The following is a 15,050-nucleotide window of genomic DNA, read 5'->3' as shown; positions in this document are numbered from 1 at the left end:
AAAAGTTTTTAAGAAAGTAATAGTAGATGACTGAAGATCCAACCATTTTATAGCCAAATTCTGAAAGCAAATAGAAATGGAATCCAAGAATAATCAATTTTATAAAGTAACTTACCCAAACATGTTTTTAGCCAATAATCTATTGTTATCAACTGTTTTTCATTTATTAACTTAATATAATCTGATTTTGTATTTTTTATTATTTTGCATGCTGTATACTTGTGTATTTGAAAAACGGATGTGTATTTTCTGACTTTGTGAAAATAGAATATTTTTATTATTATTTCTATGATATTGTGCCATTATTCCGTTCATTGGATGAAGTGAACAAAATCTTGAAGAATTTTATTCCAGTATTATCAGTTTTGTGCTATTCTCTCACAAAACCTCTTCTTTCCAAAATACTCTCTTTTTACGATTCTCTCCTCTCTTTCCACTCTTCTATCATCTCTTTCTCTCTCTATCAACTACTTTTCTCCATTCTTTCTTTCTTCATATTTATTATTAACCGAAAATCCCAAATAAATGCTGTATAAATCACCCCGAAGACTTCTGCTACTGCAGACATTGACAACAGGGTTATCAGCTAGATGGAAATTCGATGAGAACTACTATCCAAAAATTAGTTGCCAGCCCGGGAATCGAACCCGGTACCTCCCAATTGCTATGTCTGCAGTAGCAGAAGTCTTCGGAGTGATAAACAGCATTTATTTGGGATTTTCGTTAAATAATAAATATATATTAATTAGCATTTGAATAAATGCATTCTCTATTTAATTCCATCTGTAACTGGTTGGCCGCTATGGCTTCGTATAAAATGAGCGCTGCTTTCCAGAGATTGTCAGTTTGGTGTAAGGGTAAGCATTCCTGACTAGCAATTGGGAGGTACCGGGTTCGATTCCCTGGCTGGCAACTAATTTTTGGATAGTAGTTCTCATCGAATTTCCATCTAGCTGTTAACCCTGTTGTCAATGTCTGCAGTAGCAGAAGTCTTCGGGGTCATATACAGAATTTATTTGGGATTTTCGTTAAATAATAAATATATATTAATTAGCATTTGAATAAATGCATTCTCTATTTAATTCCATCTGTAACTGGTTGACCGCTGTGGCTTCGTATAAAATGAGCGCTGCTTTCCAGAGATTGTCAGTTTGGTGTAAGGGTAAGCATTCCTGACTATCAATTGGGAGGTACCGGGTTCGATTCCCTGGCTGGCAACTAATTTTTGGATAGTAGTTCTCATCGAATTTCCATCTAGCTGTTAACCCTGTTGTCAATGTCTGCAGTAGCAGAAGTCTTCGGGGTCATATACAGAATTTATTTGGGATTTTCGTTAAATAATAAATATATATTAATTAGCATTTGAATAAATGCACTCTCTATTTAATTCCATCTCTCTTTCTCTCTCTATCAACTACTTTTCCCATCCTCCCATAATCTCTCTATCAAGGTTTGTGTGGCAAAGAGGACCAGGAGTGCTAACTCCGCCCTAATAAAGGCAAATAATCAAACAATCAATCAACTACTTCTCTCCAATTATTTACTTTCCTTCATCGTCTCTCTCTCTCTCTATTACTACTCTTCTACATCCTCTCTTACTCTCTCTATCTACTACTTTTCTCCATCCTTTCTTTCTCTCTCTAACAACTACTTTTTTACATCCTCTCTATCAACTACTTTTCTACATCCTCTCTTTCGCTCTCCATTAACAACTGTTCTTCATCCTCTCTTTCTCTCTCTGTCAACTACTTTTCTTCATCCTTTCTTTTTCTCTCTATCAACTATTTTTCTTAATCCTCTCATTCTCCCTCTATCAACTACTTCTCTCCATCCACTCCTCTTTCTCTATCAAACACTTTTATCCATCCTCTCTTTCCCTCTCTATCAAAAACTTTTCCTCATTGTTCTCGGCTGCTTTCCGCACTATAGCCGAGCATTACATGCTGTACAATACCTCAATAATGTTCAAAGCTCACTCATCCACCATTATCCACATGCAAATATCAGTGGGTGCCGTAAAACCATAGTAAACCTCAGTGTTCTCTATGGTAAAACCAAGTAATTCTCACCTGAAGTCGGGTCTACAGTGGAAACTAAAAATAAGAAGCAGCCAAAGCAGTAAAGACAGCACAATACAGAGTAATGCACATGCACATTATTACACAAGATGCAGTCTATCAAAGGATGTACCGCCAAAGTGCATCTAAGTGGGAGGGGGTGGATGGAGAGGAGGAAGAGGAGGAGAAGAAGAAGAAGAAGAAGAAGAAGAAGAAGAAGAAGAAGAAGAAGAAGAAGAAGAAGAAGAAGAAGAAGAGGTTTTCTTGTGTTTTTATGAATTCTTTTCGATTCCTCTCTACACACCATTTTTATTGTTTAAATTCCATTGTGCCCCTTAGATTTTTTCTCCTTCTTCTTCTTCTTCTTCTTCTTCTTTTTCTACTTCTTCTTCTTCCTACTCCTTCCTCCTACTCCTCCATCTTCTTTTTCTTTTTTTCATCTTCTTCTCTCCCTTCTTCTTTGATTTTATTCTATACTCATGACTACTCCTTTTTCACAACAGATCACGCAACAGACAGTGGCGGTTCTAGGCCTAGGCCTAGGCGGCCGCCTACCCAGTTTTTATGAGATTTTTTTTAAATTTTTCATGTAAACCTAAAAATGTTGAATAAACAATTTTTATATTTATTAATACATCTTCATTTAATACCTATATGCTTTGACGTCTTTTTTACATGAATTACTTAAGTAGCCCTACCCTAGGTCTATGAATAGACCTACAGTGTGATAAGTTTTGCCTACCCAGTTTTTTATGTCTAGAACCGCCACTGGCAACAGACTATTGAAATTGATACAGAATATCATCATCTCATCATAGATGTTGAAAAGCAGAGTCGTTCAACTGCTTATTGAAAACGTGTCCCACCGATTAGTAAACAAACCAATCTCTATCAAGTCCCACTATACCTATTTATTGTACAAATACACAACCCAATATCTGTATTCTATACCTATATAAACAACCCCCATACAAATGCAAGCCTAAATCATATTCAGCAATACATATTCATATCTATTGGCTGATTATTGCCATAATCCCAACAGAAATGTTCATGAGAATACCAGGAAAGCTCAGATTCAATTATTGAGGATAATCATGAATCATATTTGACCTCGTTACATAGCAAGAGATCACCCACATGAACGGTATTCACTTATTACTTTCAGCCGAATATGGTGATGATAGTACTGTAATTGGTTATAATCCAATACGTTTCCTACTGCATAACCTTATAACCTCTTTATCCATTGTACAAGAATTATCCGTTGATTTCAGTTGGGTTTGTTGTTACGAATAGAGTTGAGGAATAATTTAGTTATTTACTGTTGTATCGTTTGCAATTTTGAGTTGTATCTTGTATCATATTATCATAACAGATTGTTGATATGCATAATATTTTATTTTGTGTTATACTTGTTTTATTATACTGGATTATAACACCGAAGTGTTGTCTTTTTTCTTCAGGGCTACTTCTATTATATAAATAACTAGCCGTCAGGCTCGCTTCGCTCACCATATCCGTCTGCATATTTTTATTATTACTATTTTTATTTTTATTTTTATTATATTATTATTATTATTATTATTATATTTTTATTATTATTATTATTATTATTATTATTATTATTATTATATTATTATTATTATTATTATTATTATTATTATTATTATTATTATTATGTGAGGTTTTGCTTGACCACCCTTTCCCTGGGCTCCGACCCCCAAGGAAGAGTGACAAGCGATTTTTCCAGAGTGAGTGCTCCACATGTCCATGTGGTAAACAATCATACTGGGTCCGTTACCATTAAATCGTTTGCTCTGAGTAGACGTAATGATCCAAGAATGACAGCCTTCTGCATATGACCTGCAAGCACAGCAGCAGGTCTCTCACAGGCTGGAATCGTTCTAAGGTTGGCCAAAAATGAAGGTCTCATGCCTCCCAGTACACCTACAATCAACACCACCATTATCACAGAGTAGCCTGGGTTTAGCCTACGCAGCTCCATTAGTAGGTCATGATATTTCGTCTGTTTTTCCTCCTCCTTGGTGACAATGTTACCCTCAGCTGGTGCTGAAAACTCAATGACATACATTGTCTTCGAAGTGATGTCAAGGAGGACAACATCAGGCTTTGTGGCTCTTGAAAGCCTGGTGGTAGAGAATGAGTAATTCCAATAAATTTGGCACCTCTCATTCCCCACAACAGATTCAATCTCCCCTGGGGAATAAGGCAGCACTGGTGTTTTGTCGATACCATATGAGTGTCTAAGATGGTAATAGAGAACTCGCAGAGCAGCATTATGTCGATGGATGTAGCCTGCAGTTGCATGCACAGAACAAGAAGACAGGATGTGCATGATCGTCTCTGGTGCTCTATGACACACCCTGCAACTGATATCAGGAACATCCATGTGCATTACTCTGCTGCGGTATGACAATGTGTTGATGACACCATCTTGACATGCCAGTATGAAACCCTCAGTCTCAGATTTTAGGGCTGCTGACTTCAGAAAAGCAAAAGTCAGTGGCTTGGACAAGCCTTGCTCCTCAACATGCCTGTAGAAAACACCATGCAAGGACTTGTCCTTATTATTATTATTATTATTATTATTATTATTATTATTATCACTATTATTATTATTATTATTATTATTATTATTATTATTATTATTATTATTATTATTATTATTATTATATTATTATTATTATTATTATTATTTTACCCTAGCTTAGCTTCTGTACTGAATTTGAACATTCTCTGTTCATTTATACAGAATTCTCGTATTCCATTCTGTATACGAGAATGGAATGTCCTCCTTCTTTGGACTGTATCGTCCAAAAAATGAGATCAGCGGGCTCGCTTCGCTCGTCTGCAATTTTCATTTGAGCATGCTTCATACTGTACTGAGAAAACGCAGAAAAGCTGAGAAATACGTTGGAGAAACGCTGAAATATTAAAGTCACCTAATCAAAACATTTTTAGACCCTAGCTCAACCTCTGTACCATATTTGAACATTTTTTGTTCATTTGTTCTCGATAAAGCTGAGAAAGCGCAAAAAACGCAGATACTGGGCGAATCTTTGGCGTTATTTCAAATTCCTTCTAACACAACATTATTATACCCTAGCTGAGCTTCTGTACTGAATTTCAACAATTTATGCTCATTTGCTCTCGATAAATCTGAGAAAAAGCAAAAAAACGCTAATTTTGGGCGAATCTTTGACGTTATTTAAATTCCTTCTAACACAACATTATTTCACCCTAGCTTAGCTTCTGTACTGAATTTGAACATTTTCTGTTCATTTGTTCTTGATGAAGCTGAGAAAACGCTAAAAAACGCTGGGGAAACACAGATTTTGGGCCTATCTTTGGAAATTTCTCCAAATCCGTTCTCAGTGCGCCTCTAAAGGGCCAACTGAACATTTACACTTATATTACATTTACATCTATTACATTCCTTAATAACAACATCAAATTAATGATTGGGAGAGAGTCAACAGGATAAACCCAAAACTGTTCCTCTCCCTAATTTTGATGAAAATAGTCCAAATAAGGTTATGAAAACACTTTTATAATGATCACAAAAATTTACAGTCCAAATATACATTATACTAAAAATTTTGTATCTCGGTTGACCAGAAAGATGAAACAAATTATTATTACACTTGAAAATACATTAATAAATTGAAAAATATTGAAAAACTTGATAGATTTGAAGCCAGAAAAATCACAAAAACATTCACTATCAGCATATGATCGAACATACCTACCATATTTGAACGTTTTTGGTCCGGTAGATTTTCATTTCTGCGAGTGAGTGCTATTTCGCTTTTATATATATAGGAAATATAAATCTGAGTACCCTTTTCAAAATATTTTGTCACGACATAATCTGGCTTTGAATAATGCCATTAACAAGTGATTTTTCCAATCATTCATAGCCGACTGCAACGCAGAAAGCCACACGAATTAGTTTAGTGCTAAAGTGTTCAATTGGAAGTGCAAATGCAGAATACTGTATCCTTTTATGCTAAAAATTCATAGCCGAAACATGTCGTGACAAAATAATTTCTAGAAGGGTACTAAGATCTATATTTTCATTTACACACCAAAAGTGTTCTATTCGTCATACAAATACTCATGTGTTCATGTGTTCATACATCAAATATTAGTAGGGAAATTTTTCCCCCCTTTTTTCCCTTTTTTCCCTTTTCCCCCTTTTTTCCCTTTTTTCCCATCTATTCCCAATTTTATGTGTTTTTAATTTTTTTTCCCCCGATTTTATGTGTTTTTAATTTTTTTTTTTTTTTTTGCCGCCTGATTAGCTGCCTTTATTAAGAACCTGGGAGAGCGAAGTTAGGGCGCAGCCGGCCCTCTCTTACACTCAACCCTCCAATACAGTGTGAGAGTAAGAACAATACAGCAGAACAAGTTATAATTCAGCAGACACAATTCAATACAAAAATATGAACAAACCTATTATTATTACATCATTGCGATAGTCTATATTCAGGGTTTTTCCCGGAATGGGTTATTTTAAATGAATTGGTTGAAACCCTTATCATTCTCCCCCAATTTCTTTATTCAAAAGGTACAAACCTTATTATTACATCATTGCGATAGGCTATATTTAGGGTTTTTCCCGGAATGGGTTATTTTAAATTAATTGGTTGAGACCCTTATCATTCTCCCCCAACTTTGAGGTTAATAGTTCAAATAACTTAAATCCTTTCGGTTTATTCCTATTGCTAATATTCTGCTGAAATGTATTTTGTTTTACTGTATTGTTCTCACTTCCTAGTCGCAGTTTCAAATTGATCGATGAAACCTTAGACTGTTATCGTCAAACATATAGACACAAACACACAACTGACAACAACTAGAGTCTGAAAAGTAGGAACTTGCTACGTTGTACGCTCGTTCAATATTACTGATCAATAGAAGTCCATGAAACAAGAGATGCAATCCAATCTACCTGAGCCAGCCAGGATTCTTGTTATTTACCGATAAATTTGAGTGAACACATCTGTGTAGAATGTATGAGTACTTTTCCTCGGAATTGTGATATTGTGGGAAGTCATAAAAATAGAATAGCATATGAGAAAGTATAACTGTAACATTTTGATTGCCGTCCAAGCAATGTTGCAAACAAGAACTAAAATGTCTTTTCTGTAAAATATCGTTAGAAAGCTGCGGAATCTAGGAATTCAACAGTGAAATTCAAATTCACCAACTTTGTACCATCAATAAAATCTCAACTAGGCTTTGATTTGAACCAGGATATGACTTCAAAGTAATAATAAGTTCCAACTTCCCCCATAAAATTGAATAGCTTGTGGGCGGAGATATAAATATGTCTCATCTATTCTGAGTTCACAGTGATTTCAGTGAGTTTTTGCGACGGATATTTGAATGAACAAACAATTTCTATGCCGGAATATCTTCAACGGGATATCACTGATGGAAATTGTTCATTAACTGCATGTAGGTTACAGGAACATTTTACAAGTTTAGGATATTCCGTAAAGATATTGCAACATGTTGTGTTCAATAGAGCATTGCGATTTGGGCCGTATAAACAAACGTACTTCTAGAAGGTTTCTACTCTCTAGCCTACTGGTATACTAATCAGAGGAGCTAGAATACAATACCTAACCAATGAGAGAAGCTATTGAAAATTGATAACTGGAGGCAATCGGAGTCATTCTAGTAGTTGATAACTTGAAAATATTTTAGAATCGTTTATCAAATCGATAATGGATCAGTTGGATCAGCAGGAGCGAAGAGGAAAGCTTCCAGGCTACTACCCCCTCATGAGACTGAAAGAGAAGCCCAAAAATGCAAGAAGTAAACTCCCTCTTCGTCTTTAGGGGACCCAAAATTATTTGGTAACTTTCCCCCCCCCCATTCCAAAATACTGATCATGATTCGTTCTTTCACTTTAATTTTCGTGTAGATGATAATCAAATCAATTTGCTAATAATGTAATAGCCCCTGATTAATCGACGAAAACAATTACCAGTAACATAGACATAATAATAAGTGAAAACCTCGAAGACATAGCCTTATTTGGACTGTTTAATATTACTTTAATTTGGGTGGAAAATAGTGCAATGTATCCTTAGTTTTTCTCTGTTTGCATGCGACTTAAATGATTTGGAAGCCTGTTCTCCATCAGAGCCCATGGAGAGGGTAGGTTTTGAAAGATAGTAGCCCTTGGATTTCGAAAAACCCCTTAGAAAGCCGATCCAGAAGCAAAAATTCACAGATTTTTCATATATTCAACAGGTGGCCGATTCTTTCTTGGGTTGAATTACCTAAACGAAGTCCAACTCCAAGTAGAATCGGCGACCTGTTACATGTATTGGTTCATAGTCCAAATAAATTAGTGTACAAAATAAGACGTCATTCATGTGTGGTAAACTGCTAATCCACTTTTATCAGTATAGCTCATATAAATGTATGAGCTAGCACATATTTTAATCTGCATGAATAAACAAATCTCATTTACTTCTTGGTGGTTTCTACTCTCATTTTTTATCTGGAAATAGAATAATTGAATTGATTCACTCACTTGAAAATAGTGTTGATTATGTTGGACAACAAAATTGACTCACTCCTTCGTCCGTATGATTCATCATTTAGTCAGCTGAAAAATTCATTGCATGCAATACCACAGTTTTTCATTCATTTATTCATAACATCAGCTGAGGCTATTTGGGAGCTACCACACAGACACATTTTCATGCACTGACATAATTTCAACTTGTTAATAACAACATAATTTACCATTTTTCTACTGATATGGGTTGAAATATCAACGTGCGGTTTTCGTCATCCATTTTCTCTTGACACTCTGTATCGAAATAATGTATCACATGACCACCTTCTCATTTCAAAAAATGAAATCCCCACAAAAATCGACTGTCAAATTATTCTTGTAAAAGAAATATCAAGCTGTTTCTTCTTCCACCAACTCTATATAATCAAGAGTTGCGGGTTTCAAAAATTACAATACAGTACAACACTTCATGATCGAGTTCTCCAAGCAAGGGTGTCACTAGTTTGAACTTCAGATGAACAAATCTCATCTCATCTCATCTTATCTGACATCCTCAAATATTTCAATAAAATTGACTTCTTATTTAGATTTCCAGCTGTATCAATGCTGTTTGATCTTTTAATCAATTCTGAAAGAAATTATCTAGGATCTTCTATTCCTCTAGATTGGAATACATGTGAAATTTTGAAAATACATTTTAAAAATATTCTTATCTCCAAACATCACACCATTTAACGCTTTTAACAAACTACGAATCGAATCACAAGCTCTCCGAAGCTAAAAACTTTCTGTAGAGCAGAAGTCTGATACCTTTCTATTAGAGATGACATTCGTTAGATGGAGCGTGTCAAACACTTTTTTTCCAAAGCTGACTGAACTGAAAATATTCCAAGTGGAGAACTGCACTAAAATGAATGTCAGAAGAAAACTTATTCACTGTAATTTATCACAAAAAAACAACCAAAGATGATGACCAACAACAGGTCGAAACGATCGTAACTACAAAAGTAAGTGTATTTTCACTTCAAAAGTGTTTTTTTTAAAATTCAAGTTTAATTTTAGCAGTGAAAAAGTATGGATATACAACAGAAAAAACCAAAGATGTAGATGAGACGGGAAAATGAATGATGGGTGAAGAAGTAGAGTGGTGTTGAAGAGGAGAAGGAGGAGGAGGAGGTGGAAAAGAAGAAAAAAATAAAGAAGAAGAAGAGGAAGAAGAAGAAGAAGAAGAAGAAGAAGAAGAAGAAGAAGAGGAAGAGGAAGAAGAAGAACAACAACAATAACAAAAAGAACAAGAAGGAGGAGGAGAAGAAGAATTCAACTGTAGGGTTTCAGAAGAAGAAGTGGAAGTGGAAGTGGAAGTGGAAGAAGAAGAAGAAGAAGAAGAAGAAGAAGAAGAAGAAGAAGAAGAGAATCTAAATAAGAAACTAGGAGGATGCCTTGCATACTTGACACTTTGAACACATTCTTTGCCCTGTATAAATGACAGGTATCTTCTAAAAAACATTGTCACTAATTCATTCATGACACGTGCTTCGGAAATGGCGCGTTTTTTGTTGCTTGCCGCCATATCAAGGCAAATAAAACCGACATTTGAACTATGTCTAGTTTGGTTGAAGAATGTTTCGAGAATGATGTTTTTTTACTTCTCGAAAGATAACTTTGCGGCATGATCCGTTACCTTCACAATTTTTGGTGAATGGTGATAAATATCTGTAAAGTGGAAGGAGAATGTTGAATATTGATTTAAATACTATAAATGCACTACACTATCAGAGATGGGAGAAATAATCTAACTTCTAATGTAGAGAATTATTAACATCTCTCTGATACATTTTTTGGTAGAGAGTTAGTGGGGAGGATATTTTTATTCTTCCCAAAGAATGGACATTGATATGTCCAAAGTCCGCCAGCATTTATGTAGATGCATACAATATGATTATTATCTATAGTTATTATATTACAAATTGCTTTTTCATATCATATACAGTCTATAGTTATTTTCCTAGTCTATATTATGTAATTCATCTATAATTTTTTGCTTATTGTACGCATGTATATAAGTGTATAAGCCAGTATATATTGTAATCTACATAAATAAGTACTCAATCAATACAAACAACGTTTTATATTCTAATAAGTATGATAAGACAAAATCTGGTGTGGAGCACTCACAAAACTTTCCTTGCCGTTATGAAAATTTATCACCTGACGCTAGTGTTCCCGCGCATCTCAAGTCTGCTATTCAAAGATCTGAGCCAGCTGGTGACAGGACTATAACGCTGGAGACACACGAGGTCGGCTATCTCTCCATAGTGAATAATATTTAATAGAATCAACAGTTACCAACAGTTTGCAATTGGAATAATAACATTTTCTCGAATTTCGAGAAAATGTTACTGAACATTAATTGTAGAGATTTTCATGCTCAATCTTTTCCGTTTGGAATTTTTTGTTCTAATTGTATCTGAAGCCTGATAATAGGGAATCTAAAATCAAACTTTACTGTTTTTGACAACATTTTCGTCATTTAGCCGCCATCTTGAATTGCATTTGATCGAAATTGTTCGTGTCGGATCCTTATGGGGAAGGACCTTAAGTTCCAAATTTCAAGTCATTCCGTTAATTGGACATGAGATATCGTGTACACAGACGCACATACTCTCATACACACACACACACACACACACACACACCACCCAAAAAACACTTTTTTGGACTCATGGGACCTCGAAACGTATAGAAATTTACATATTGGGGCACCTTAATTTTTTTCGGAAAGCAATACTTTCCTTACCTATGGTAATAGGGCAAGGAAAGTAAAAATTAGGAAAAAATCACAGTAGTAAGTCTTGAGTGAAGTAGAACTATACAATATTAGTTATAGTGTAGCTGACTGCTACTACAGTTACCTACAGATACAGAAAGTAAATAAATTTATTACTAGTGACCCCCCTGGGGTTGAATTAATATTAGAAAATAATAATATAATAATATTTTATTTCCTGTAATATTTCATTAAAACATATGATACACACATAGTAATACACAGAATGAAATTAAATACCTAAGAAAAATAATACATTACTACTGTGTATTGTAATCTTTGAAACCCGCAACTTCTAGTTATACATAATAATGAAAATAATCATGGGAACAGGTAGATATTTTTTCACAAAAATAAGTATAAGGTTTTATTGGTAGGTTCCAGTTCCAGATGAAAAAATACTATTCAAGACTTACTCTGTGGCTTCAATATTATTGTCTCTCAAATTAATCCAATAGTATATTTTGCACCTAGAGCAGGAAATGAGATTTTTCCGGCTCGAAATCGGTTTTCAAGTCCGAGGCCGTAGGCCGAGCACTAGAAAAGATTGAAAGCCGGAAAAACATTTTTGCCCGTGGTGTGAACAATATTTTTCGCCACACTACAGGTATTGCTGACAAAATAAATAAAGAATACTCGTTATCGTACCTATCTCTTGATATTAGTGGTAGAAGATTTGCAGTCAGGATTTCAGATTCTTTTAAAATTTCACTTGGAATATCATAGGCGTCGTCATCTTCAAGCTTTTTTGAAAATTCGGAATGCGCTAATCAACAATAAATAATTGAATAAAAATTGTTGCGAAGCAAATGCAAAATTAGTTTGATTGAAAATTCGAACTGAAATAATGGCAACTTCAGATGAAGAAGTTGACACTCGCCCGATCTAGCGGATGATTAACTACGCACTTCCATGAGCGGCTGGAAAGAGTACTCTTTCCGGCCTAGGCCGGAAATAAACCTGTTTCTTACGTCAGACGAGATTCGTCTGCAAACACGGTCTTTCAGATCTACATAGGGACTGGAAAACAGCTGCTTTCTGTGCAGTGTGGCGAAAATTAATTTTTCTGATTGAGAAGGCTGTCATCTGTTATATTCTGAAAAAGGACAAAGGAGTAATTTAATTTTGTTGTCGAACGAACTTGATCTGTGAAAAGAGTCGAAGAATATGTGTTTCAAAAATTGAAGCTGACTGATCAATTTTCTCTAAAGTTCTTGTAGAACATACAAACAGACGGACAACGACTTTGGCCTTCAAAATGAGAACTCGCAAACGCTCGTTCAATTATTCATCAATTGGCATTCAAAATACATCTCTTGTTGAATGAATTTCTATTCCTATATGCATCAATTGAATCTGTGAATTGAAATTTTTTTGTCATTTTTGAAAAAAATGCAATTTCTCATTAATTTCCATCGCATAACACCGTTATGGATACGTTTTGGGCTTCAGCCTGTGGTACTTTTCTAGAATTTTTATAATTCTGGATGAGTGTAAAATTGGATACGGTACGTCCAGCTGGATAAGTCACTGAAAATTTTTTCCAATGCACTTCCCATGATATCCTGCTATACCCTTGAAAAGTTCGAAGGGATAAGTAAGGTGTTTCGTCAGCAGACGAACTTGATCCAAGATTGGTTCAAAGAATATGAGTTGGAAAGCTGGAAGTTCATTGATAAAATCATTTTCACTTTTCAAAATTTTTATTTGTTCGATCGAGTGTATATTGGATATGGATTCAGAGCAAACATACCCACTAAAGCCCTGCGAAAAGTTCACTTTTCACATCGATTTATGTTCGTACGATATTTTACCTTTTTTATGAATTCTATCAGATTAAACGGAGCTTGACAAACATCATCTGTTTGAAATCATCTGTTCAATCTTATAGGTTTTATAAGGACGGCAAAATATCGTACGAACAAAAATCGATGTAAGTGTGTGTGTGTGTACCTAGCCTAACGGAAAACGACATGATGCTCCAGTAACCAATAAGAACTCACTTCGCTCGTCCAATGATATTGACTGTGAGAAATCCCACTTATAGATACTGTTAACACTCGCAACAATATCTGCAACTGTTCGCTATAAATTTAAAAGGTGCACACTGCACAGCCGCTCCCATACAAAAACATTCGGTCGTGATACCATTAAAAACAATGACCGAATTTGGTGTTGAATGGACAATTGTAGATATTCAGTATGGACTTGTAGTACAGGTGTGAAATAGTGCGCTCATACACGACACTAGTTTATTGTCATTGAGAACAAAAACAGGCGAATCGTGATACTACTTCCATTGAGAAATATCTGGAGACAATAATATCACATCACAAGAATAAGGATAAAGTGGATGAGAAAATCATGGTAGATGAGGAGGTGGGAGAGGAGAATGAGAAGAATAATAAGACTAGGAGGAGGAGGAGAAGAAGAAGAAGAAGGCAGAAGAAGAAGAAGAAGAAGATGAAGGAGAATGAGAAGATTGAGAATAGGCCTGGTTTCATTCTTGTAACGTCCACGGTATTTCCACGCACCGTATTTTGATCTTCTGGTAGTGGCTTCTTTCATAATAAACATGGCAACACATTGTACCGATAAGTTGGTATGTTCTCATATTGTAGCAACATGAATGTATGTTAGTATTATATGCACTTAGATAAACTATGTATGCTATTTCACTATAAACTCAACTATAGCTATAATATAACGATCCATCCATGTGATTGTAGTCCAGAAGTTGGTTAGATCCATAGGACAGGTTCTTTGTAAAATTCCCGACTGGTAAAAAGTACTTTCCATTTCATTTGAACTGATATTGTCAACAGTTCAGTAGATGAATATAATAGACTATGTTGGAGAAGTAGTGTTGGAGGGAAAGAGGAGAAGGAAAAATATAGAAGGAAAAAGTGGAGAGTAATCAAATAAATTTGGTCATGATGGATATTATTCAATTGATCAATAATTTTATTACTTTCCTTGCCCTATTGCCATTTGTTTTTGGGTATTGGTCTGTATGTGTGTGTGTGTGTGTGGGTGTTGGTGTGTGTGTGTGTGTGGTGTGTTGGGTGTGTGTATGAGTGTATGTGCGTCTGTGTACACGATATCTCATCTCCTAATCAACGGAATGACTTGAAATTGGAACGTAAGGTCCTTACAATATAAGGATCCGACACGAACAATTCGAACAAATGCGATTCAAGATGGCGGCTAAAATGACGAAAATGTGTCAAAAACAGGGTTTTTCGCGATTTTCTCGAAAAACGCTCCACGATTTCGATTAAAATTATACCTAAAATAGTCATCGATAAGCTCTATCAACTGCCACAAGACCATATCTGTAAAAATTTCATGAGCTCAGCCCCATCTATACAAATTTTGATTTAAGATTCTCAATTATCAGGCTTCATATACAATTTAAACAAAGAAAATTGAGTGGAAAAGATTGAGCATGAAAATCTCTACAATTAATGTACAGTAAAATTTTCACCTAAAATTGAAAATAAGCTCGAAATTGGAGAAAATGTGATTATCCAATTATTGCAAACTGTTGGCAACTGTTGATTCTATTAATAGTTCACAATAAAGAGATAGCAGACCTCGT

Source organism: Nilaparvata lugens, chromosome 11 (genome assembly GCF_014356525.2).
Source record: "Nilaparvata lugens isolate BPH chromosome 11, ASM1435652v1, whole genome shotgun sequence".
Lineage (NCBI taxonomy): Eukaryota > Metazoa > Arthropoda > Insecta > Hemiptera > Delphacidae > Nilaparvata > Nilaparvata lugens.
The sequence above is the reverse complement of the archived record's forward strand: the minus strand, read 5'-3'. Positions refer to the sequence as shown.